The following is a 27,935-nucleotide window of genomic DNA, read 5'->3' as shown; positions in this document are numbered from 1 at the left end:
GTAAATGTTGTTTGTGTGAATGCAATAAAAACACATACCGGTTCACAAAAAGAGCTCTTTCTCCCTCACACTCCGAATGCTGCGTCCCTTGCCCTGCCACGGTGCAGCGCGAAGCCGCAGTTAGCCCCAGTTATAACCAGCCCTCTCTCGTCCACGGACGCTCCCGTGGACGAGAGACTGCTGGATTCTCACACACGAGCCATTTTCCCGCCAGTGCGTTTAGCCTTGCGGGACCGGCGTGCTACCCTAAACAGTCCGCTGACGGTAACCCCCATTCGGCTGTTATGTCTGTTTCTGGACACGTGGAAGGCCATTCCAGACATCTCTCGTTGGCTGCTAAACGTGATAGAACACGGTTATTCCCTACAGTTCAGGCGCAGACCTCCCCGCTTCAGCGGTGTGGTTCCGTCTCTTACGTCAGCGCAAAATGCACCTGTGTTGAGGCAGGAAATCTGGAACCTGCTCACGAAAGGAGCGATCGAGAAAGCGGGTTTTACAGCCGGTATTTTGTAGTGCCCAAGAGAGATGGTGGTCTGCGTCCGATTCTGGACTTGAGACCCGTCAAGCGAGCGTTCAGAATGACAACTCTAAAACAGATCATGGCGCAAGTGCGTCCCGGGGACTGGTTTGTATCCGTAGATCTGAAGGATGCGTACTTTCATGTTCAGATAGCCAAGCGCCACCGAAGATTCCTGCGATTCGCATTCGAAGGTTCAGCGTACCAATTTGCTGTCCTCCCGTTCGGACTGGCGTTGGCTCCGCGCACGTTCTCGAAGTGAGTGGACTCGGCGCTTTCCCCTCTCAGAGCAGGCGAATGCGCATTCTGAATTATCTGGACGATTGGCTGATTTTAGCCCACTCCCGGGAGGCGCTAATCGGTCATACGCAGGTGCTGCTTGGTCACTTGACATCACTGGGACTGCGAGTGAATATGCAGAAGAGCAAGCTTGCGCCGAGTCAGTCGATAACGTATCTGGGGATATGTTTCGACTCAGTGGAGATGCGCGTTCGCCTCTCTCCGGAGCGGACGGAGTCCATCTCTTCGGCTCTTAATTTGCTCAGGCCGGGCCGGTCTGTTCCCCTGAGGGAGTTCCAGAGGCTTTTGGGTCTCATGACGTCAGCATCGGCGGTCTGCCACCTAGGTCTTCTGCACATGTGACCACTACAGTTCTGGCTTTTAAGAGGACATTTAAGAGGACTAACAGGCTAGGCGGCACCGGTGCCCTCATAAGATTAAATCATATAATTTATTTAGATATAGAAGGGTAATATCGCGAGTGGGTGGGGCGCCGTGAGTTACGTTAAGTACGCAGTAACGTCAGTGAGTTGTCGTTGAAATTTGAATTAGAAAAAGATGGATAAACCAAAAAAGCCTTCTGGGGCTAAAAATAGAAAAAGAAAGATGGAAAAAGGATATGGCCTGTCAAGGGATGCTACAGCAGCTAAATACGTGGATGGTGAAAGGTAACAGGTTAGATTTAAAATGTGACGTCTATTCTTGCAAATACAACATTCATGTTAACAGACTGACGTTAGCTAGCGAGCTTGCTGAGCACCCGAACGTGGAATCATGAATAGATTTGCATCCGGCCTTTGGTCTCAGTCTCTGAAAAAGTGGCACATAAATCGCTTGGAGCTAAAGGCGGTGTCTCTAGCTCTTCAGACTTTCCAGTCGAGACTGGAGCAGAAGCATGTTCTGATTCGCACCGACAACATGTCCGTGGTTTCGTATATAAATTGCCAGGGAGGGATCCATTCTGGAGCTCTCTTCAAAAGGCTGCTGGTCTCCTACTGTGGGCAGATCGACATATTCTCTCTATCAGAGCAGCGCATATATCCCTGGTCATCTGAACCGCGGAGCGGACATGCTTTCGAGGGAGGGTCTTCCGCACGGGGAATGGAGGCTTCATCCCGACTCAGTGCTGTTTATTTGGGAATGCTTCGGGAAGGCGGAAGTGGATCTATTCGCAACAAGCGAGAACGCGCACTGCCTGTTGTATTTCTCACTGATCCACTCCCCCATGGGGAGCGACGCGCTGTCGGTGCATTGGCCGGATGTTTGGCTTTACGCGTTTCCTCCGGTGAAGATTTTACCCCTAGTGCTGTGCAAAATCAGAGAGGAGACGGCGTCACTGATTCCTCGTCGCTCCGTTTTGGCCGAATCAACCATGGTTTCCGGACCTGAGCGAGCTGTTGACAGCACCGCCGTGGCGGATTCCCCTCAGGAGAGACCTGTTGTCCCAAGTGAACGGCACGATATGGCACCCCAGCCCAGAGCTGTGGAACCTCCATGCCTGCCCGCTTCGGGGGTTTTAATTGCACTCCCTCAGCATGTACTGGACACTATTTCGGGGTCTTGTGCGCCGTCTACCAGACGTTTATACGCTTCAAAATGGGGGGTGTTCGTTAAATGGTGCAGCAGTAACAGTATCGACCCGACGTCCTGCCCCGTGTCTGATATTTTATCCTTCCTGCAGCACAGGCTGGACAGCGGCGGCCTCCCTTCAACGCTGAAGGTTTATGTGGCTGCTATCGCCTCATTTCATTCCCCAGTTGACGGGCAATCAATTGGTAGGCACACGCTGGTGGTCAGATTCCTCAGAGGTGCGAGGAGACTTTTTCCCCACACGTTCCCCTTCGGTGCCACCTTGGGACTTAGCGCTGGTGTTGAAGGCTCTCTCCTCCCCCCCTTTCGAGCCTTTGGAAGCGGCTTCCATAAGGGAGCTCACGCTAAAAACCGTTCTCCTTCTCGCCCTTGCTTCGGCTAAGCGCATAGGGGATTTACAAGCGCTCTCAGTCGGCGCTGATTTCATTAGTTTTGGACCCGGCGACTGCAGCGTCACTCTCTGGCCGAAATCGGGTAATGTGCCAAAATCTATGTCTATCCCTTTTAGAGCTCAGGTCATTTCTTTGCCCGCTTTGTCTTCCGACTCGTCGGACTAGCAGGAGGCTAACGCGCAGAGAGCGGTCTGCAGCTCTTTATTTGTTTTGGTGGGGGAACTAAAGGTCGGGCTGCATCGAAACAGAGGCTCTCTCACTGGGTGTTGGACGCTATTACCTTGCCGTACGAGAGTCAGGGTCGGAACTGCCCCTTTGGTATCAGAGCTCATTCGACTAGGGCTATCGCCTCTTCGTGGGCCTGGTCTAGGGGCACATCTATTCAGGACATATGCTGTGCAGCTGGCTGGTCTTCGCAGAACACCTTCCCCAGGTTCTACAGATTGGATGTGTCCTCGTAAGCGTCTCAAGTCTTCTCGGTGAGTGCTACTCACGCTTTATCTACCTTGTAATCTCTTGTGCTACACAGTTGTTGCCGTATTGCTGTTTACACTGTGCTTGGTGTACTTTATGTTCGCTATTATATCGCCCGGGATTCCGTGCTGGTTCTACTGCTGTGGTGTCTGCCCTATTCAGCGCAGCCCGCTACGTTTGGATATGCAAATTCACCATGAGCCCGTTCTAGCAGTTCATTGGCGTGTTCACTGATCTAGCAGTTCATAGGCCGGGTTCAGCCAATCAGCTGTTAATGCTTGGGACGGCTTCGCGAATTGTATGCTCCTCATACTTGTGTGTGTAACCCAGTTTGTTTGGCTGTTTTGCTGGCTCTCACGGCGGGTTTGTACTACCGTTCCATATGCGGTTCTCCGCACTGTCGAAGTGACCGCTCTCGAAAGGGAACGTCTCCGGTTACTTTCGTAACATCGGTTCCCTGCGCATCACATTGCGGGCGTTCTCTCGTAGATTCTGAGGTATTGTCGTCACATGCACCGTATTTTAACTGTCTAGATCCGTCAGCATTTGCATACTGTTGCATGTCTTGCGACAATTGGCCAGTTTTTTTACTGGCGTTTTACTGGCGCAGAGAGAGGCTTCTTAAGGGAAGCTCTTATACACAACCTCTCATTGGTCAGTGTGCTGTATGATAAATATAAAGCATTTTAAATAACAGTGAATATTTGTGCATGTAGCAATTAGGCAACTCTTTCCTTATAGGCTAAGCGTATGTTTATCTTCTTGTGAAGTATGTACTACAGTTTAACTTGAATTGAAATAGTCTAGTAAAATTAGCAAATTGGATGGAGAATGGATGAGAGTGTATTTATTGGATTTGTTTTAATGCGACCCTGTTCGTTCTTTATGTCAGGGTGTACATACAGTGTAGACAGACACATCAATAAACAACAGCCTCTTGATCAATTCAGTAAGGCAAGATGAATTTGAGCCATTATTAGAAAAGATCCATTTCTTTAGTCTCTTCCTTTTTAAAAAACATTTTTCGTCTCACAGTATTTCAGAAGTAGATGACCACGAAATGGCATATGTTTTTGTTACTGCGAGTCTATGACACACTTAGAAAACAAAAGAGGACAAAAGATTGCATGTATTGCAATTTTCTGTGTAGCTGAAGCCCTACGACTCCAAAAACCCGTGTGCAAGTCCTGAAGCTTATCTCGGGTGGCCCTGTGTTTGCAGAGAAACACAATTCATCTTTCATGGTTTGTGAAATATGTATGTAGCACAAAGACATGTTTGCTGAAGTGCCCATCCAAAATGCATTACATACAATCTAACAAATAGCTCTTAGGGTGAGATTGCATCCCGGGCTCTGTGCTAGCACAGCCCACAGCTGGACAATGTCAGGATAAATTACATGACTGAATAGCTTAGTGACCCACATTTTCATGTTTTCATATTTTGGGGAAGGCAATGTGAAGGAATACACTGACGACGGATGGATTATCCAAGAGCTCCAAATATTACAAGCAGGTCGTTCTTCCATATTTGCAGAAAGATGGAGAAAGAAAGGGGACGTGGCCTTTGCCTGATTATAGATCTTAATGACAGAATGTCACACCGTGTTGTTGCCCCAGCGCTGGCCATGCAGAGTAAGACTGCTAGTCATACGCTTGGCACAGACGGCAACAGAAATGACTGGCTCATGAGCCACTCTCATACAAGCAATCTGTCTCAGGCACTCATAATCACCATCTGTCATTCCCTGAATCAATAGAAATGACAAACGAGGACCAGAAGCCCCGCTGACAGGGGCAGAGAGCCGGACGGAGCTCTGCGAGGCAATCAGGGGTGGATCTTTGTGTTGGGGTGGGTCAGCATGGCCACGTTCCTCTTGGGTCTGCAGACCTTTTGAACTCTGGCTTCTCTGGTGTCTCAAAAAGACATGTACTGAAACTCAGTTGTGTTTTTACAGTTTTACTAAATTTTTCAGGGTTTTAACAGAAGGTGTCACTTGCATCTTTCAGGAGGGGCTGTTATAGTTGCTTTAGCTACTTTAGTAATATTTACTGATGGCAACTCGGTTCTGCATTCATGTCAACCAATTGCCTGAGCTGTTAATGTAATGTGACGAATAGTTATAAATGTCACGGCTACACTATGGCTTACATTTATTACAATGCCTTTAGACATTTCAGCGGCAAATAACAAACGTTACGTGGCCCAAACATCTCTACAACAGTTGAGTAGTTTTAATTAAATTAATTCGCACCACAGACCGATTTTTTCGTAGCATGTACAGCCCTGCTGATTTGGCACACAATCACTATTCCTTGTTAGAGTAATTATGTAGTTATGTTAATGAAGGACACAAAAGGAATCTATTTTATTGGACATGTATTGATCGTCATCTTCGAGCAGATCATTTTGAACTGCTTATGGAAGCAATAAACAACTGGCTTGTCTGCTGCATAACTGGCTTCAATGGCTTTTGTTGTACAGCTCATCATGTGTGCAGTCCCCCGAGAATAACCAAATTACATTCCAGTCATTCCAGCCAGATCTGTCTGCGCCAGGCTCCGTAAAGCCTCGTGCCACGACAGAGCTCCTAACACCGCTGCATTGATGAGGAGCTTTACTCCTATACATCAAAGCAACAGTGATTGACAAAATAGTGTTAAAGGGCTCATCGTGGTGCATGACCTGGAGACCTGTGGGCTTACAACGTCTCAAAATCCTCAAGATTGGATCCAAGCTGGGTATAAAAGACACACTACACTAAGCCTATCTCAGCTCGGACCACTGACAACATGAGAAGGACTGAGATTCTCACGCGTGCACACCAATGAGAAGCGCACATGCATGCTTTCGTAACAAACACCTAAACTCGCACACAAACACACACCAGGATTTGGATTGCTTGAAAACAGCACCTGCTCCTCCATTTGAAAACTATTTAGGGAGGCATCAAACTCTATCAGAGTAGGTCTGATTGCGGTCGCCTCTTCACAGTCCTCCAATCACTCAGTGAGTCAATTAGCCCCCGCCCCAGACTGCAGCCCTCCTCAGCTGTGTGCTCCGAGCCCGAGAGGGAATCCATTCAATGCCACCGAGCAACACCTGAGGCCCCCCGGCCTTCTTCTCGCCCGCCCACCCTCTTCTGCTGGCTAATAGTTTGGCTCCAAGGGCAAACACTGCACAATGGCATTCAATTCACCCCATTGTCCTCTTTCGGTTCTGGAGAAGAAGCCCACCAGTCATGGCTCCAAAAGCCATTTAGTCAAAAACCACATTAGGTGTTGGAAAGGAAGGGACTGAAAAGCATCCCGTGCATCTTGCGACTCACGGTGGGCCACCGAGACACTTTAACGTAACCTTCTGGTTACTACCATGCGTTTTCGTGTGTTTTGTTGTGCGTTTGTGAGGGAGAAAAATAGAGACGCGTTTCGCCGTTGCTTTAGGTTAGCCCACGCTCACAATTGGTTATTTATTCAGGGCTCCTTTGAAATAATCGAGTTGACACATCTGTCAGATGGCGAGGGAAGGAATGCTAAAAGGTCACGGGGAAAGATACCAGCTGCTCCAGACGAACCTTTCCTGCCTTCAAATAGCACAGTCATTACACTGGAACAGATGGGGTCCCTGAGCTTTCATTTCAGTCTTCAGGTACAACAAAAACGGCTGCAAGGTCAGTTTAAGCTGTCTGGAGGTAAAGGAGCCCCCTCCTCGCCCAAACAAAACCCCCCGACGGCCGCATATCGAAATAGCACTGATGCATTAGAGGCCTGCGTGGATCTTTTTTCATCAATGCCAAGGTATCAAACAGCAGAGATGATGGTAATTGGTAACAGCTTCATTTATAATTTAGAGAGGGGCTTTGACGTGATGTGGCATCCAAAGAGCGTGTTAAGGCATCCTTAAAATGCCCGCGGCTGAGCTCCGCACTCTTTGATGATCACACAAACGTATTAAAGAACTGTAGGAAGAGAGAAATCTTTGATATCTGTATTGGCATCATCTCTGTTTCTAAGTACTCATGGAAGTAATTTGAAACTTTTTGGGAGGAGATTCACTTCGAATGTTGAGTATAAGGAATCTTAAACTATAAGAAGGAAATAATGCACACTATCAACAAAACCCAATCAATTATTAACACTTTGTGAACAAAGACAAGAAAGCAGAAGGAGTTTGGTACAAGTTGTAAATAAATAAAATGTGTAAATGTGAGCAGTAGACTTTACACGGAGACCTGTTTTTCAGTGTCTCTGTTCTGCATAAAATCCTACACCACAGATGCTGTCTCCAGAAATGTTTACAAGGGATAATGTGTATCGTAATGGTGACGGGGGATAATGTTGTTTGTTTTATGTTTTTTTAATGGATGGAAATAAGAAGTGCAGCTGTAGGTTACCAGGCGATCTGAAAAAGATAATTTAATCGTAGCAGCAATAAAAATGGCTGTATGAAGCAAAATTACACAATTTGAGTGGTGGACTGTGGAAAATTGAACCATTTATTCAGAATGATGAAATCTTTAAAGTTATTTAATCAAGCATGTGTTATTTGATAGATGAGATTATGGTCATGAGCAAAATTCTGCATCGAGAATATGTACGGTATCATTGTGAAAAATGTCTAATCCCACTCTTTAAATGTAAAATATTGATAATAATTATGAGACAAAGTGTGCATTGTTATCATGACATGCATATGGTATAAGACATGAATTATAATAGATATTGGATATAGATTTTTATCCTCCCACATTCTCTGTCTGATGGCTTGCTCACTTTTTAAACAGAATCCTGTCCATATTCAGAAAATATTGACAATTTTCCACCTCAGATATTTTACAAATTATTGGTAGCTTTGCAAGTACTTGTCCACTATCAGTCAGTAGTTTAAGTACACAGTCTCTCCAATATCTGCTTACACTTTATTATTAAAAACTAAAAATGCATTCATGTCAACATATTCTCCTAACTCCTAACCAAACCTTCACATAATCGTTAAGTTAGTTTACAAGTGGTTGCAAAGTTACCCATTTAGTATAATGTCTAAATAAGTGGACTATCAAAATAAAGTGTCATGTTTGTGTAATTTTGTATACAGTAGCTTATAATGGATGGGCCTCATTTACCTCAGTGCAAATTCTAGATGAAAGCTGCTGTAGAATTTCACACATTGTCTGTCATTTGTCGATATATAGGATATATACTGTATATAGATTTGTACAGGCATAGAATACGTGCAAGACTTCGTCTGTCTGTCATGACGATTTCAAATTTTATGACAATAAGGGTGGAGTTGCATTAGTGAAATTAAAATAAGTTATACATGTTGGCAGTATCTCATCGCCAACGAATCCATTTACAAGTAAATGATAACTGCACTAAGTATTGTATGTCTTGCTGATGCTTGACTGATGCTTGCTAGGGATTTAATGAGCAAACAAGCATGTGACTTAATTTATCACATTCCGTTTTGCTTCATTTGTGAAGCTCATTAATTGATCATTTTGAATGGCTATTGAGGCAATTAGAGGGACCAAATTATGTCCACTGTACTTCTCATTACGCGATCTAACACATTTTTAAAGCTTTGTTTTGCTTTAATTTTTACAGTTTCCGAATGAAGTTTAGCATGCTTTTACCATCGACGGTACTCAAAAAACATATCGGTACTATTACTGTTACACAGAGATTACAAGATACTTGCATAACACTGAGCTCAAAACAACTGTTTAACGAAACAGTAACTAAGAATAAGTCGTCCAAAACTTCGGAAGAGTACATTTGATCGACTGATAATGACAATTAGAAAATAATTTTTAGATACTGTATGTTAAAATATAAAAATGTACAGTTTTTGTTTATTTGCAAAACACTGATATATCGTAATTAATGATATAAGCTCAGAATTGTCTTGAGACAAATATTAGCTAAAATGATGCTACATGAAAATAATTATTTCCACAATAATTGTACAAGAACTATGAAAAAACCTAAAATTGTATCTGTTATCACACAGTCATTAGCCTACTTATGAGAGGCTTACCTCAGTATTGACCGACAAACCTATACGCTATTTAGGTTAAGCCAAAGTCATTATGAACTCATTGTGTACTTGTGATGTCATTTGTGTTATGTGTAGGATTTTGTTTAAATTGAACCCTTAATTGAAAAGAATAGCTTAAAAAGTCATTCCCTTTAAAAGGCTAACCAAAGCAATGCATAAATTAAGAGTATTTGTTTTCAACATGACTTTTAAAATGTATTGACACGTCTAGACAATTGAGCATATGAGCATATTCCGTAATATAACATTTTATGAAGAAACAAAAATCTGAAAAAATGTCAGGTGGCTGATATTTACACAAATTTACTAGAAGCAAATACTCTCTTCGTCTCCTTTATCTCTTTGTGAACTGTTGCGATGTGTGTTAGCTAAACAGATAATGAAGAAGATGGACAAGCAGTTGTGTGCGATAAATTACAGAATTAACAGACCAGAAAATGTTAACGGATTCGGATTCGATTGACGTCCATTTGGCAGGCTAGGATTTTTACTATCGGGTCTCAGTGATTGTGGCAGTAGCTCTGGTTTATTATAACACATTGTACAGGAGAGCATCATTTCATTTTTAGGCAGTCATCATGTCAGAACATATAATAAGTACCCTTCCTCGCTGCCTATGCCACCGTCATAAGGAGACTACGGAAGCACTTGGGCCATTGATCTCAATAATAACCCATTTGGATCACTCTACATAGGCAATTTAACACACTTGTGATTTAAGTACAATTTAATGTTATAATATCACATCTATTTGCTTTTAAATACTAAAATGAATAAGTTAAGAGTTATGTTTACTTTTTGGAAGAGATTTTTCATCAGTAGTGCAACTATAATGCCTCAAACTACTGTTAAATATGCAGCTCACTAGGTTTTAGAACAGAAAAACAATAACACATGCTAAAATCTTTTGAAAGATGTTTTCACTGAAGTAAGAAACTTGTAGGTCTCCTCTTCTCCACATCACTCAGACTGTTCTCTTTTCCAGATGAGTAAATGCTTTTTGGCAGGGGTTAGATGCTGTGCCCATGGTCATAGTCAGTGATCACTAGTGTTTAAAGTTTATTTGCTGCAGTCTGTCATACTTTGAGTTTCTCTGATCAGGCCATTTCTTCTCAAGCGCTCTGTTGTCTCTCGTTCAGAGTGAGGCACAGATCTGCTCTGATCACATGTGACAGTTCCACATAACTCATGGCGTGCACTTTGGAGCTGTGGGCTTTTACAGTTACACACAGCTAAGTGAGGGTACTGAGGCTGTCATGGGTCAGCTGGTTAGTGTGTCAATTTGAGTCTCTTTCAAGGTGTGTGTATGTGTGAAAGAAAGAGACAAGAGAGAGAGAGAGAGAGACGGGGCTCTACTCCTAATAAATTTCACAGATGCTTACGCACAGTAGACAGCGTTTTAGGGAATTGATGGCATGCTTCCGATGCAAAAGCTTTTTAATATCCTAGACTAATGAGAGTGCACTGGTCAAATTCTAAGGTAACAGTGCATGTATGTTTGCTTTCGAAGGGAATCCGCATTGCCAAAAGCTCAGACTTTGATAACCAGTTTGGTAATGAATCAATCTTTATTTCTGAGTTGTGAACAGATTTCAATGAACCAGTTGTTGTCAGATGGAGAGATCTAAAACATCCATACTTTTATAGTCACTGCTTTTATGTTAATGTTTTAATGTCAATGCTTTTACCAATTTTTCGTATAGTCTCTGCACTGACAGAGATCTACTCAGCACCTGTTGGACAAATATTCAGATGAAAAGTTGGCAAAGAAAATTATGGGTTTGTCTTGTGTGTGTGTGTGTCTTTGTAAGTTTGAGTGTAAAAAATGAGAGATTTTTTTCTCAGAATAATGTTTGACACACCATGCAGATGTTAATAAAGGGATGAATTTGTGGCACAGACCCGAACGCTGAGGTTTGATTGACAGCTTCAACTCTTGCAGTGAGGAATCTCTGAGGGAAAGCATGCAGAGACTGCCTTCAGTGGAGTTCTGAATTGTTTTTTAATTTTGTCACATTTGCATATTACTTTCTATTTGGATTGTAGTAAATGGTTACATCAATATAAGGCCCATTTTTTATGTTTCCAAAATAACAGTGTTGGTTTAAAGGGGCCATATGGCGCGAATACGTGTTTTTCTTTGTCTTTGGTGTGTTATAAGTTGCCCATGCATGTATTAGACACGTGAAATTGCAAAAATGAAAGTGTCCGAACAAAAGATTCTATCTAAATGCGAATGCTCACCCAGACCTGCCGGAAACGCCTCGTGTAACCACACCCCCACAAATCTACGTCAGTGTTTTTTAACCTTACATCGTGTATTCACATTGCATCACATCTAAAACAAACGATAATATTCGTTTTTGCCCTGTCTTGTGACTCCTTTCAACAAAAGGGATACCGTTTTTTGTTTAAAAAACGAATGACTTTCTTCCATGGATCACAAATAGAGATATCAGGCAAAATCTTTACGCAGCTGTATTGGGTTTGGGCTTAAAAATCTGATTTAAATCTTTTGTGCTTGGAGGACAACAGAAAGTCACACGGGTGTGTAACATAAAGGTAAACAAATGATTTGATAAGTTTCTATTTTTAACATGTTTTTATGTTTTTCTATGACATCAAAAGAGGGACACAAAGGAATAGTTTAAAAAAATGTTTTTTTTTTCATTTATTTACCCTCACATCATTTAAAACCTTTTCTTTCGTGCAACACAAAATAATCCCTTTAAGACTGAGATCAAATATAACAGCACAGTATTAACAGAGTATAATAGAGTTGTCATACAACAATATAACATCTTCATCTTCCTTTGTGTGCACACGTTTGCCTACATCCCCCGCCCCCCCATCCATGCCTGTGTTCTCCTCAAGAGAACAGAGTGGCATGAGAACAGTGAGAGCGGATGGTGGGATGAGGAGAACAGAGGAATGTGAGAGCACATGGTTTAGGGGGTGAGAGAGATTTGTCTCTGTGAACTGCAGAGAGGGGCGGGGCTGGTGAAGAGAGGCAGTAGACGCCATATGGCTCCTGCCAGGGCTGCGTTTGGGGTGACAGGAAGGAGGGAGGGTGAGAGGATGAGGCAACAGGCAGGGGAGATGATGAGACAAACGCTTCCTTCTACAGCATGGGCCAGAGAGACTGTGGCCCGAAGGCCAGAATAGAGGCCACTGACTGACACCAGATCTGATTGCATCCAACACAGAGATGCCTAACAGTGACAGGTGCCAGCTCAAAGAGAAAGAGAGGGAGGGAAGACTAGATGATGAGAGGAATACTGTTAGAGAGGAGACGACATGAGGATGGTTCAACTCATGTTTATCTTGTGCATGTGACATACAATGACCCCAAAAAGAGTTTGGACTTGATGTATGTACTACCATGTACACTACTATCTGTGTACACTACCATCAGTGTGGTACATTTTTACCACATGATATTACTAGTTTATTTTGTAAATTTCACAGTTGCTCCTGAATATTCTTTTTTTACTATTTGTAATTAAATACTGTCATTGTATCTTTTACTGTACCTTCTGAAACTGAAGAGATTGTTTGTGCATTCCAAGTAATGTCAATCAAACTGCAGTTGGGTTGTTTTGATTAAGAAAAAATATATATAATAAATACAAGTTAACTAACTTACACTGTAAAACACAATCTGTTTTTGCTAACAAACTAGTTTTTTAAATTTTGTATTCTTTAATGTGTACTGTATCTGTTTTATTTTATGTGTCCTCTTCTATATTCTTGTTAAATTTATATTTAGGAGAATTCATCTGGATATTTTTTGTATGCTTCTGAAGCACTTTAAGCTATATTACATGTATGAAAAGTGCTATAAATGAATGTTATTATCAATAAAAAAGTTTAAAATCACTTGTCAAAGTGATTGAAGATGATAATGATGATGTACCAACATATCAACTTCTTTCATCATAGAATAAAAAAAATGTTTTTAGAAATATTTAAAATGGATGACTTAAACTGAATAATAAAGAAAACGAATCCAACATGAGCAATTTTTTATATTTCAAAACATCTATCTGAAAAGCTAGTCGATAAAATGGCGAGAGCACATTTTTACAAATTGTAGAGAAAGTGTGACTACACCAAGGATGATCAAATATGTTTTTATTAATTTATTTGTAAATACCCATAGTTACATTTGTGTCTTCATTGTTTTAACAAGTTTACTATTATATCGAATGTGCAAAATCAATATTAATAATAATATGAGTAAGTGACACTAAAGTTTAGACGGGTAATGTATCTGTATATTTAGAGCTGATCATCTGAGCCATGAAACCCATATGACCAATGACTGCAGAGTCAAAAAAACAAGAACGCACATGCTTTTTACAAGAAACCCCTTCAAACATAATAACCACAGGTCTAGTAGTTTACATCACATCAAATATGGGCATGACATAAATGCCACATATAGTTTAAAAATGTAAAGGTCCTTTACATTTAGGCTACTGTACTGTAAAAAACAGATAATCTATTCACTAGCAGCTGGTTTGTGTGTTGTTTATTTCCGTCCGGCACACGATAGCGTGAGCGTGTTCGTTTTCTCGAGTGCGGAATAGACTGTACGTGCTTGTAAGCGTGGACGGGGAATTACCAGCGAGTGTGTGTGCAAATGGGGAACGTCAGAGAGCAAGAAAGCTGGGGCTCAGGAGGCCTGCAGCTGTATGACCCAGCTGCCACATGGTACTCTCGCTTCGGCCTTGCTCACCCCATCTCTGCAGGCGGCCCTGTCTGAGAGGCTCTCGTGGCTTATCAGTAAATACACATACATACACACGAATCATCTGTTCAATGTGCAATAACGCATAATTATGTCTAGCTTTATAGCAGACGCTTTTATGGAAAGCGGCAAGCGCAGTGCATTCAAGCTATACAGTTTGACACCGTTTGAACCCATAACCTTTCTAATGCTATGCTCTATGAAGTGAGATACAGGAACAATCGGGATTCAGGGTTTCAACACTTCAGTTGCATTTAATCAGTAAAAATTAGGTATATGAAACAGTAATATGCACCGCTCCGAACAAAGCATTTGGATTTGTATAAGAAGATACCTGCAATGGTAATTGATTCATAAGAAGTTGAAATGTTCTAGATTATCAGACTTTTATGCATGATAACATAATTCGACTGGATTCGATAATATGTTTTGAACATCTGCACAGCGCGCATTCCACTGTACAAGAGTGATTGACGGATGCATCGCTGCACCGATGGCTTCTTTGTGTCTTCATTTATTCTTTCTTCTTTTTCACAGGCAGGTTTTAATTTTTCGAGCCGTCTAATTCAAAACAGGCATCCTCAATTATGCAACGTGTCATTTACATATGCTAATTAGTAGCATATTAATTATCTTTAAATTGGGTAATTAGGCAATCTCAATTAAGACATTGTTCATTACACTAAATGCACAGGAAAGGTGTTTGAAGTTTTTTTTTGCGTTCCCAGTGCCTCCCTTCATGAGTGCGTATGTTTCTGTGTGTGTATGAGAGGAGCTCGACTGGGCTCACTGCCACATTTGAATCGGGCCTTGCCAGCACGGCGCGTTTAATAATTTAGCCGTCCCACATCATATAAGAGATGCACTCGCAGCTTTCATGATTACCAAGCATATGGTTTGGTAATGAAGCTTCTGCTTGTAAAATAGTAATGACAGCGGAGAGAGAGAGAGAGAGAGAGAGAGAGAGAGAGAGATAGAGAGAGAGAGAGAGATAGACAACAGCTTCTTCATTTCGTTGTAGTCATTATACAGGCTTGTTTGGATTTTGTGCACATTGACAAGACCCTGTTTGCCTTGCGCTTTATGAAAAAGGCCAACAGAATGCTGGCAGGGATTCAGGGGCACTCGAGCTGCAACACAAGCCAAGACTGATGGTGGGGGTCTTTAAGTCAACATAGTCCGTCTGACGAGGACACAGAGGCAATTGTATTTATATTGTTATAGGACAAAAGTAATATTATGGCTTTGCATGGCTAAAACACTGCAGGCTTTACAGGAAGAGCTGTTGTGTTGCCATTACATGTATATTTTTCTAGAGGAGTATTAATGCCAACAAGAAAAACTACTGTAGTATATCACATTATTTATTATTAAACTGTAGTATATACTTGACTGTAGACCTTGCCCTCTTAAGTTTAGAAGCTCAGATTTACTGTAACAAAATGTTATATTTACTATTGATATGTCCCTTCTGGCAGTAAACGTATCCAGCTGTAGTATTGTAACAGTATTACTGAAGTACTAGTAATACATGTAGTTAGTAGTATTAGTATTTTAACGTTAGTAGCATTAGTGTGTACTGTAGTACTCTAGTATTCACCCTAGTATTTTATAAATGTTATCATAAGTGTTAGTAGTAGATATATCATTTTTAGTATGCTAATATTTGTAGCAGCTGTATTTTTTAAAAATGTGTAGCATTTTGTAAAGGTGTACCTGTACCTGCATTATTCAACTATTAGTAGTATTAGTAACAACTGTATTATAACATTAGTAGTGTTAGTAGCCCCTGTAGGATTCTAACATTCGTAGTGTTAGTAGTACATCTACCTGCAACATTCTAACATTAGTGAGTTACTATAGATGTATATGTGTAGTCATACGTGTCGTATTAGTGAACATTAGTGATGTCAGTAGTATTTGTAGTGGATGAAGTATTTGATCATTTTTAGTATATGTGGTAACTGTAATATTCACACATTAGTTGTATTCGTAGTAGCTGTAGTATTCTAACATGAGTAGCATTAGCAGTACATGAAGCATCTTATCATTTGCAGTATTAATAATAACTGTGGTATTCTTACATTAGTATTGGTACCAACGATATTATTTTGCATTAGTAGAAACTGAATTATTTTAACATTAGTTGTGACTGCAGAATTGGTAGGATTAGTACATGTACATTAGTAGTGTTTACGGTTGTAATATTAGTTGTAATTGTAAATCCCTCAATGGCCTAGGACCTAAATACATTCTTCTCAGATCATTAGGATCAAGTCAGTTAGAGACACAAAACAAAGTGAGTCCGCGTTTAGCCATTACGCCACCCGTAGCTGGAATCAGCTTCCATCACATGTCTAACAATAGCCATTTTAAAATCCACATTAAAAACAGACCTGTTTAGCCGTGCATTTACAACCTGAGCACTGTGGTCTACATCAAATGCACTTTTATTTGTACCTTCTTTTGAATTGATTATTTTTACACATACACACACATTTTAAATCAATTTAATTTCAAGTTCTATTGTTTTTAAAACACTAAAGTTTTATTTTTAATTTTAAATCATCTGTTTTTTACTTATGTCTTATGAACTGTGTATTTTATTTGTATTTTGTCAATCATTTTATGTAAAGAACAACTGGGTATTCCATACCGAAGACCTTATTCCACAGAAAGAGTGGTAGAATTCAATTCCAAGCAAAGAAACACCTTAGTCAGATTATGTGTCACAGAACAGCAGGGGATTGGTTAACATGATGGGTCAGAAACTTGCATTTGCTAAAGAAGGTTAATGCATATTCTCTCAAGCATTTCCGGCCCTCTTCCTACGCTCAGAGGAAGTTGAAGGCACAGCAGGAGGCCCATCTATAATACCAACATCAAAAAAACAAAGAGACAGATGTATAAAGCATATGTTTCTTGCCCTGCTTTTTAAAAATTCACACAGAGACACCTTGCAGTAGCACATTCTATACAGCCTGCTACTCTAAACTGAATACTCTATATAAATGCTGAATAATTTACTGCTTCTGCCCTCACCTTGTGCACATAGTATCTAGTATATACACAGTCACCTACAGTATTCTGGGCCAAGAATCTCAACGGCTGATCTGTAAGGGAAGTGAGAACTAGCACAATGTAATCATTGTTAAGTACAGACTGCAGAAGTTATAATGAACATGCTCGTTTTATTTCCTCTCCATCAGGGAATGAAACACAGTGTAGAGTGCGGCATGTATCTCTGTGGTCCCGTGTGAAAAGACACCTAGGGGAAAAACAGTTTGGCCTTCATGGATTTGCCTCACTGCTTGTTGTCTACATAGGCAGCTCACTTCGAGTACCCTTACTGTGATGGAACCCTATTATTGATTTATTTGAGATGTTTTGGAAAGCACAGACAAAGAACGCTCTTCAGGGGAGACTTAACTAACTGATTTTAATATAATTTGCATAATAATGCATAAAAACCACATAGCACAAATACTGGGCAAAATAACTTTAAATCGTTTAGAGTTAAAATTCAATAAAGTAGTGCGTTATTCTTACCTCCGCTAATTCACCATTGTTATCTGACCTGGTGAGACAGGGAGGGAGAGAGAGACCCAGAGGAAGATGGCCTGGTCCTCTCTCACTGACAGTCCGGTCGCTCGTCCTCTTATGCGTCCAGTCTCCTCCGTGATACGAGACGGGACGAGGCCTCGAATCCCGGCTCTCATCCCGCCTCCCTCACTACAGTTTTGTTAAACACAAAATAAGATATTTGCAAGAATGTTGGAAACCAAGCAGATCTGGGTACCTTAGCCGTTTTGTTTCCTACCATAGTAATCAAAGTTGGCCCATAACTGTTCAGTCACAAACATTCTTCCAAAAATCTTCCTTTGTGTTCAGTGCAACAATACAAAAGATTTTTGGGTGAACTGTTCCTTTAAGAGTATAGAACTGTAAAATGAATGTGGGTTGTATCAGAGCCATTAAGAGAGATAGTTGCGTCCACTCCTTTGACTCCAATGGAACAGTTTTTTCACAGCAATGGCGATTCATGGAACCTCTCCGGAAACTACTAACGCATGGAGCTGCGGCTAAACAGACCAATCGAGGTAAACTTTTAACACACTTACAGACGTTAGTCGTGTAATGAATTAAAAAATGAAAAAAATTAGGAATTAAAAGATAAAACATAAATTCCTAGAACTAAAGGAAGGCTCGATGATTCACGTGGCGCTCGAAAAGTTTGAACTTCCGTTATCGTAACAGTTGAATTTGTGTACATTTGATGAGAAATATTCATATACATTAGCCATTTTTTTATAATGTTGACTTTTGATTTCAGACATGGCAAATCTGAGAACTTCTTGAGAACTGAACAATTAATTGGGATATTTGTGAGATTTCTGGGTCTTCGCAGATAGAGGAATTTTCATTGAGGAATAGATATTGAGGAATAAGATCTCGTGTGTGATTGTTATTTCTTAAGCAAAGAGAGCAAAGGAGAATACTTGAGCAAACCGGATCAGAGAAGATCTTGAAAGATTGTACGAATGATGTAAAAACATTCAAACCGAGGTATAAGAGAGAAAATGCAAAAGACAGAACGAGGGATTTGGCTTCCTTCATGTGGGAATAGATGGAGAAATATTTGCAGCCTATAAAAGATGAAAAGTTCAGATAGAGAAATGGACAGTGAAAAGTTCTCTGCAGAAATTTCACTGACTTACTCTGTTGCCTAGGTGACTGTAACAAGAGATGACATAAATTATTGGATATTGCACTGGTGCCAGAGTCAGAGGGTTAGCTAGGACAATAGACGGGGCTTTTATGGTGTCCATTAGGGGGAGCTGTGGTATTCCTTTTAAAGCCCTTATGGCACAAGCATATGTGTGAGTGACACATTGTGTCTGTTAGCATTGGATTTTAACAAACATACATCCAAATACTCCTTTACCATTCTAAACCATGATGATATCAATAGCCATGTTCAAAACATTTTGTTCAATGGGAGAAGTAATTTAGAGAAGACATGCCGAGGTGGTCTTACCATGTGATTATAGAGAGTGAAGGTAATGTGTCTGTGTGAAGTGAACTAACAGCAATAGTCTTCTTTGCACAATATATGTGTTTTCCAAAGATGAATCCCAAATTAACAACCCTGTTACTGCAAGATGAGTCTTACTGTAGCTTTCATCACAATGCATTCAGTTGACAGTATAGGAGGCCAGGTGTTCATGGGTATTTAGGTATACAGTTGCCAGTGTTTCTTTAAATAATCCCTCTCTATTGTTCGCCGAACCCACATCCTGATTTGAGGGTGTTGTGTGGATATAAAGACAAAAGAATTGGAGATGGTGCCTTAACGTAGTCTGTGGGAGAGATGAGTCAGACTTCAAACAGAATAGATACCTTTGGACTGTCTACGGAAAAGTGTGGTTAGTGCCGTGGCATACAGGAGCATCAGACAGTTTGGTGTTTAAAGGGAAAGATTACCTAAAAAAGGGCAAATTTTGTCATAGTTTACTCACACTCTTGTCTCATAAAGGTTTGAAATTACAAGAGTATTTTAATTTTTTACTGCATTAATGTGACAATGAAAATGTAATGCATTTATTATAGAGTCTTATAATTGTGCATACCTACACATTTCTTTACCATTTTTAGATGGGTCAAGATTCTTCAAATGCAAGTCCTTTCCATCTGATTGTTCTTGCTACAATTTTGACTCATATGACTTTGGGTTTTGGAGGGCTTGTTAATAAACAATCCTTTTGAAGGAATTTTTATGATATACAACACAGCAATTTTCAAGAAGAAATGATGTGAAGTGCATAAAAGTGTCTGTGAAAAAGGCAAGTTAGGTTTACATGTAGGAGTGTTATTTTTTGAGTTTTGGTATTTGGGCTGGGAACACTCGGCTTGTTTGGGCTAGTTTTGTTTGGCCATTTACTGGTTTGATACAAATCTGGCAACTTTTCAATTAACCAAATTCACATTTAACCAAATTCATAAAATGTATCATCACAAATATTTACACCCTCAATACTAACTTATAGCTGGTATGTTCATTGTAAAAATTATAACTGTAAAACAAATAATTGCGTGGACAAATATTATGCAGTTTTGTCTTTTCCGGTGAACATAAACTACATAGAAATCATATTGCACAAGATAAAGAGTTTGTGATAACTTAATTTAAGATACATTCCCTCAAAATAATAAAACATGCTGTATTGCAGATATTTGGATATTTTTGTCTGAAAAAATACAATGTAATACAAATGTTTAACTGATGTTCTAGTACCGGTCACCTATGGGCCATTAAGAAACTAATGACACATTTCTATAAAGGCCTCGACATGCATTTTAATGTCACCATTACGTTTTATTTAATATAAGAGTTCATGGCACACGTGGGTTCCAGCGAAGCCCTGGCACAGCGGACCAACATACAATGTGTTCTCCCAACATTGGTCATATCACAGAAAACATAGAAGTGTGTGTATGTGTGTCAGAGGTGTCAGCCTGAAGATCCAGTGCCAGTCGGTGTCTGCTCGTCTGTGGACATGGCTTATTCTGCATGGCAACGCACAAGCCACATTTCACAGGGGCTTCATAATAACACCCCCTGCTGAGGTGACAGCCTGATTGGATTTCTGAAGGAGTCGCTTGCATGCATTTGCATACTAATTGACAAATGTTTTTTTTCATCTTCCCCTTTTTGCCTTGACTCTCACTATTCTTTAAACTCTCATTAAATTATGGGAGCATCACCCATCTGTGACACATGAACCCTTCGTTTCTCAAAATAATTCAAGCAGTTCAAGTCATTTCAATTTTTTGCTGTATGAGATGCAGTCTCAGCTCCACAAGCAGAACACAATGCTGGTAAAGCTGAATAGTGGAGACAGAGGAGGGTTTGACCTTCAACATCATCACTTTAACCAATTAGGCAATAGGCCATGTCAACAGAGGACATGTCATGATTCCTAGTAAAGACCACCACAATCCAAACAAAACAAGAAAAAACATTTTTGAAGAAAGTAAAATTTCGAATTTTGCATTAAATTTTCATTTACAGTTGTGACTGTCGGTAAAATCCCAAACTTTGCATAATCTAAGAAAAATTGTTGCTGTCCTGAAACATTGTATGTCCAAATTTGTAGTTTTTCAGAAAATGGAAAAAACACTGTACTTTTAAAATGACTACATACTGTGTTGTCAAAGTTGACAGGCACTTTTTAATACTTTTTATTGAATAGATCCAAGTGACAAACATAAAGGTGACTAAAAATAATGATTCATGGCAAAAAAAATAAACATCAATTAAAAAATATGGAGATACAAGGTTTCAGAAGGACATCACCGAAATTAGGAACGTTTAAAAAAAAGGATTTTTATGTGTGTTTAGGCTACAGTATATTTCTACACACAGTGTTCGACTTTTCAATTGAAGTTTTTGAAAAATCTTCATGCATTTTTCCAATCGTTTGCATGACAAAAAATGCTAAAAATGGAAACTTCTTTAATGACTTTAGCTCTGTTTTCACAGATTGGGTCCCAACTATGTAAATGAATGTTACAGACATTAAAACTAAATGTGTTATGCCTCTTCATGGGTTAAAAGTATAGAATTGTAATAAAACTCAGTCTAGCTGAGCTCAGAGATGAGAGCTACTCCAGCTGAGAACACAAGTCGGCAAAATAAGTCTCCTAGGAGAGCAGACACCAGGCAAGGCAGCAAGTGCAGTGGCAGATGTGGCCCGCTATAATACAGTATATATAGCGCACACACACCCAAACGCCCTCTGCCCTTCATTACACACACCCATATTCCCCTCCCACGTACCACCACACACAAAACCGAAGCGGATGTCACCAGATGCCGCTCCTGTAGCCTGTTACTCTGGCGTTTTTTACTCCTACACACATGTAGCGTTGCCACAGTTTTAATTATATGGTATAAAAACAGCTCATAGTCTCTGCTGGATGCAACCAATTGGTAAGAGACCACACAGAATCAAACTGCTGGATTGTTTGTGCAAGTGCCAGCGATATATACAAATGGCTCGCCGCGTCAAGTGGCAGAGAAAAGCGGTGTCGGTGGAGTGCCAATGTCTTTCATAGCATTAGGTTATGAAACAAAGCGTCTCGAGTCAGGTGCCCAACACTGCGAGAAATTAACTCGTTTTACCTCAGGCGCACGGATAGAAAAGACCTCAGACTAATGATTTGATTTAGACGTTTAATTAGTTTAATACATATTGCTCTGGCTTCTGCCCCGCTAATCTCCCGTAGAACTGAAGTAAAAGGACACTCGCGCCCTGGTCTGCCCGTTGAAATGTTTCCCTGTTGTTGAGAGAGTTGAGGCGGCACGAAATATGGATAGATGCATGGTCCTGTCTTTCTGAAAGAACTGTTTCAAAGGCTCCAGAAATGTTCACGAGGAGTGCTTTTTTGACACACTGGCTGGAGTTTCTCTGCCCAACACACATAAAACAGCACTCAGATTTGGAAGATGCTGGTCGACACATAATGTACGCTTAAAAGCATATTTGACTAAGTTAGTGTGTTTTAGCTTTTAATAAATGGGTCTATCACATGGTAGTCTGCTATTAGGAGGATGTGGAATACGATCATTAATTATTATTAAATAGTCATTTGATGCTTTCATTACAAGGTATTTACAGTACATTTATTACACAGACAATCCCCCTGAAGCGACCTGAGGTAAAGAGGCTTGCTCAATGGTGCTTGTCATTCGGCTCGAACTAGCTACCTTCCAATATGCCTTAGTCATTATGATCCACCGCCCATCAATACAAATAGACAGCTCAGAGAATGAAACATATCTGCCCTACAATACATTAACTGAACACGTCATGTAATGATTTAAACTATAAAAGCAATCAAACTGAAATGTATAGTCTCTGAGAGCACTTACAGTACATAATGAAATAGTCTTTTATCATTTCGCATACTGAGTACATTTCAACACACTGTGTTAATACCTGTTGCGTTAAATGTGTTAAAAATGGCAACTGTTCTAAAAATTAAGTGTAAAAATGTGCATAAAAATAAAAATATCTGGACGGTGTATATATGACTATGTTTTAGCTGTGTATGTTATGAACCGTTTGTGGTGTTTGTGGATCTGTGGGACCTGTTTTTAATGTTAACTTGTTCACCCATATAATCAATTTTTATTCTGTGTACTTTTTGTACATTTATTGTTTATAAATGTGATTTTTACAGTGTATCATGCTTAAAGAGATTGTTCACTCCAAAGTTCTGTCATCATTTATTCACCCTCGTGTCATTTAAAAGCTTTATGTGACTCTTTGTTCATTGGAACACAAAATATATTTTTTGAAATGTTACTCAATGGGGACCAAAATTCTTAAAAATATCTTCTTTTGTGTACTGAAGAAAACAAATGAACTATAACTTGAACTATATTTACGTACAGTATATTCTTTATGCGTGTAAAATAATTGTATCAGTCCACTTGACACAATGTATACATCATAGTGATAGGTCACCCAAAAATGAAAATAATGTTTGAGTTTTGTCATATCAAACCTGTATGACTTTATTTTAGGGATCACCTGTGTTATACTGTAGACATAACATGCCTTTTACAAACAACTCGCATGCATACAGCTTTGCTTTTAGACGGACCCACTGTGGAACAGAGCGATACAGAAAGCTAGAGGAGCACCAAACAAAGGACCCCCGGGGACCACAAGTCTACTACTGTGCTTGTTGTGTGCTAGGACAAATGTGACATTGACAGTTCCTCGCTAGTCTCTCTTTTGTAAAGTGGTCGTCGCAGGTGATGGATTCACTTCTAATGGAGTGCTACACCCTCAGAGGGTTAGCGTTTACCCAGTGCTCTACCACCCACAGTAAGCACCTCTACACTGCTTGCACATGAATAATTGCCCACTAGGGACTGTTTTTTCTCCAGTGTGCCCTTCCCTCTCTGACCCCTCTTGGGAAAGTAGATGAGAGGACGTGCGTGGGCCCGCTGTCAGCCGCTAAAGGCATTTCGAGTTCTGTATTTCCTCTTTCCTCACCTCTGATACTCTCATAGTCTTTCAAAGAAATGCCATTGGTTTGTGTGAACGTTTGTGTGTGGAGAGTGCAGTGCCCTTGGCTTTTAACAAGAAGCAATAATGGGAGCTGAGAGGAGGAGAGACGGAGAGAGAAAGACCAAACAGTTTATTGTACTCTTTTCATTGTCAGTGTTTGGCTGCCACGAGAGAGCAGATGAATAGTAGCCTTCATATACAGTATATACACATACAGCTTCACAGCAGTTTGTGAAGTTATGTATTATGTATTTGTGGCTGATTGTGTTTTTTAGTTTTTCCAGCTACAGAACCAGCAATATTTACAGAGAAATGCATCATAGCTGTTGAGTGTTTCATCAAATTTCATTATGTTTCTTTGGCATTTGAGATTTATCAAAGGGAGTCAGAAACCACAGCATTTTAAACAAGTCATTTTTATATACAAGAATGCATAACTGAAAAGTTTAAAGTGATGTATTTATTTTCTTTTTTGAATCACAGGTGTCAGACATTACTCTGCTCTGGATCTTCGCTTGATATTTCTCCATATAAAAGTGAATTTGATGGGGCATGTGACCATTGGCATTGTGATGCCCATCACTGTGACATCATCACCAGCCTGTGTGCTCTACAGTGGACACTTTTGTGTACTGGCAAGAATGAATGCATAAATATTCAACCAAGTATCACGTCAAGTCTTGTAACGGACACGCCGGTCCACTCGAACATGCGTGTCAACCGCCAGGCTTCCATTACCCTTCAATAAGTGCAAAATAAAATAACGCAATTTCACAAAAACTCCCATGTATCGCAAAAAAGAGAGCGTGAGGTGTTTTTTCAGGCAATACGATAATGGCACATTTTGCGAAACTGCAATAGAAACACTTTCTGTCGTATTTACAAGTCACGTGGCACATAAAAACGTCACATGACCATTCGCGGCATGTTTTGGCAGTACATTTGGAAAGATGGGATGTAAGGAATTCACATTAAGTAATATCTTGGCCCAAATTCAAGAAAACGACTGAGTGCAGTATGGAGATTTATTAGGAACAGTGAGGTAATATGAAAATATATAAGGAAATATAGACATTTCTCTTCACTCTTTCATCACAGTAGTTGGCAATGTGCACTAAAGTTTTTTGCAACCTGCCATAAAACGTACTAAAAAGACAAAGTACGGCCAGAATGATGAGAAGAATTAGAATACACTTTAATTGCATAGTATTATTTAAAGGAAACGCAGTCATTCCGCGGTATTGTTTTAATTGACATTGCTTAAAGTTTGCGCAAATCTGTAATGGAAACCTGGATATTGACACGCGCTGTTCTTAATAAAGACATGCTTGAAACAATCAGATGCTTTGCAAGAGGATTTAATATCACACAAAGGGTATAAAGATTGAAACATTTGGTAAATGGTTTTAAAACTTTAATGAGAACAACACCAGAACACCGATATGGGCTTTTTATATGTTAGCTGGTCTTTATTTTTTTTAGGTAAAATGAATCGTTATGTTTTTTTTATCTTAGAATGAGCTATTGCTACAAACACCGCGGGTCCCCTTACATGGAATTCACAATATTGTTTCTACAATAGCCCTAAACGTTCCGTAAATACGTTATCTTTTTTGGCAAAGAAGCGAAAATGTGACGGCATCTTAGTTCTGTGTCTGCCTCTTCAGTTCTTGGAGTGGAATGAGCCGTTGGTTGCAATTTGCAACCTCACCGCTAGATGCTGCTAAATTGCATACATACCGGACCTTTAACTATTTTACAAAGTGGCTTATTCATATAAATTCATATAAATGTGAATCAGACGATTATTTGAATAAAGAAATACTGATGCCCCACCTCTAACCCCGCTCCTAAATCTATAACCGTCACAAAATCGTGCAACATTGTACGAATGAGATCGTACAAATACTTAGCCACCTTGTAAAATAGTTACGAATTGCTGTGAAATTGTGTTGAGTGCATGTTAAACAGGGAAGAAATTTAACATAATAAATGATTGAAAACTTTCGATTAAAACTTTTGAGATTTTTGGAACTTTGGTGTGCCCACTTTGTATATATTTAACATAAAAAAGAACTCATGTCGCATTTACATGATGACTGAATGCACCCTTTTTTGAATGGAAAGTATTTATTTTGAGTCAATTTTGAGTAGTTCATTAATCACTTTAATGACATAACTGTCATTACATTAATTATGATAAATTATTTATAAGTTTTGTCTGCGCTTGTACATCCTGGTTTTAGCACCATGTATCAATCCTATTCAGAAAAATGTTGCAATCTAACTAAGTTTGCAGAGCTGACAACAGTTTCTAGAGAAAACTCTCTCTCAATTTCTCGCTCTCTCGCCGTCACTCGTTTGCGTGTGACGCGGCTGACATCCCAACACTTCCTCTGTGCCTGCTGTCTTATGTTATCTGTCAGTCTGCCAATAACAGCACATGTTGAGTTATTGGAGCTTTGCTCGACATTAAACAATTAACCGGGTTTTGTTGTCCTTCCTCCCCCGAAAACACATGTACTCCACTCACTGCAGTTCACCCAAAGCCTAGATAAACTCTCTATCATTGCAGGCATCACGGTTTGAGACGGTGCCAGTGCACGAGTCTCTCGGCGGCACGTAGCTCCAATTAGCTTTGGGGCGAATGAAATGCATGGTATCCGTGACTCATGTAGGCATTAAAAGAGGGCTCTATTTTTAAATCACGGAGGCTGTGAGTTGCACTTGGCAGACAAGCTAGTTAGCTGAGTGTATCCTGAGCGGGTTAGTGCAAGGCTGCTGAATTTTAATAGGGATGCTGACAGTATTGCTGTTGGAGGATTGTGTGACAGCGCCTTAGGTAAAAGAAAGCGAGTGGCTTAGTTTATGGAGTGTTTTTTATTTATTTTGAGAAGTCTACAGAACTTGCCCTTCTCTTTATATCTTATACTTCTTTATTTCTACTTTTATTTGGTTCTGTGTGTGCTGTACTTTTCAATTTTCAATGAGATCAGAGGAAATTTTGTACAGCCACTGTGAAAAATGTTATGGTCATTATGTCATAACAGAACTACCGTACTCTACAACAAACCCAGTCACATTTTTAATTGATATAATTGATTCCCGTGTACATTTTCAAAGTGCAAAGAAAGCTTCAGAAGAATATGTATATTTTTTTTATGACCTAGTAATTTATTTTGCTTGTTATTGATTTAATAATTGAGTAAAAGTAATTTTTTTGTTTAAGTAAAAGTAATAGGTTCAGATTGAAGCTCAATATCATGTTTAAGAATGAAACTGCACTTGAGTTTTAATAAAATGACAAATTAGGTGTAGCCTAGTTTTAAGAAAAATTACATCATTTTACAGTTTTAACGTGGCAGGAATGATAAATTGATCAATCAGAGTCCATTTTAAATCAGAGTTATCATTTTAAATATGATAATATGCAACTACTGTTTATTTTACAGATTTTTCATGCATTTTTAAAGTTATGTAAAAATATGTCAAATTACAGAAATAGACTGTAATTTAGGAATCAGGTGTAAAATAACAAAGAAGGTGTTGTTTTACTTTCCCTTTATTCTGGTGACCCAGCTGGCAGAATATAACCGTTTTTTCTCCTCCAAAATCCCACCCGGAGCTCACATTATAAATCATTGTAAACCCGGATAAAAAGGAGCAGTTTGTAAATAAGACGCGGGTGTTTGTGCACTTTACAAAACTGTTGTGAATTCACCCCTGTATCGTTTTTCCTTGCGCTTCCCATTATAGATTCAATGTTTGCATAAGGGTACCAAGTG

The sequence above is a fragment of the Barbatula barbatula genome (genome assembly GCF_947034865.1).
Source record: "Barbatula barbatula genome assembly, chromosome: 21".
In the NCBI taxonomy this organism is placed as follows: Eukaryota; Metazoa; Chordata; class Actinopteri; order Cypriniformes; family Nemacheilidae; genus Barbatula; species Barbatula barbatula.
Note: the sequence above shows the minus strand (reverse complement) of the source record.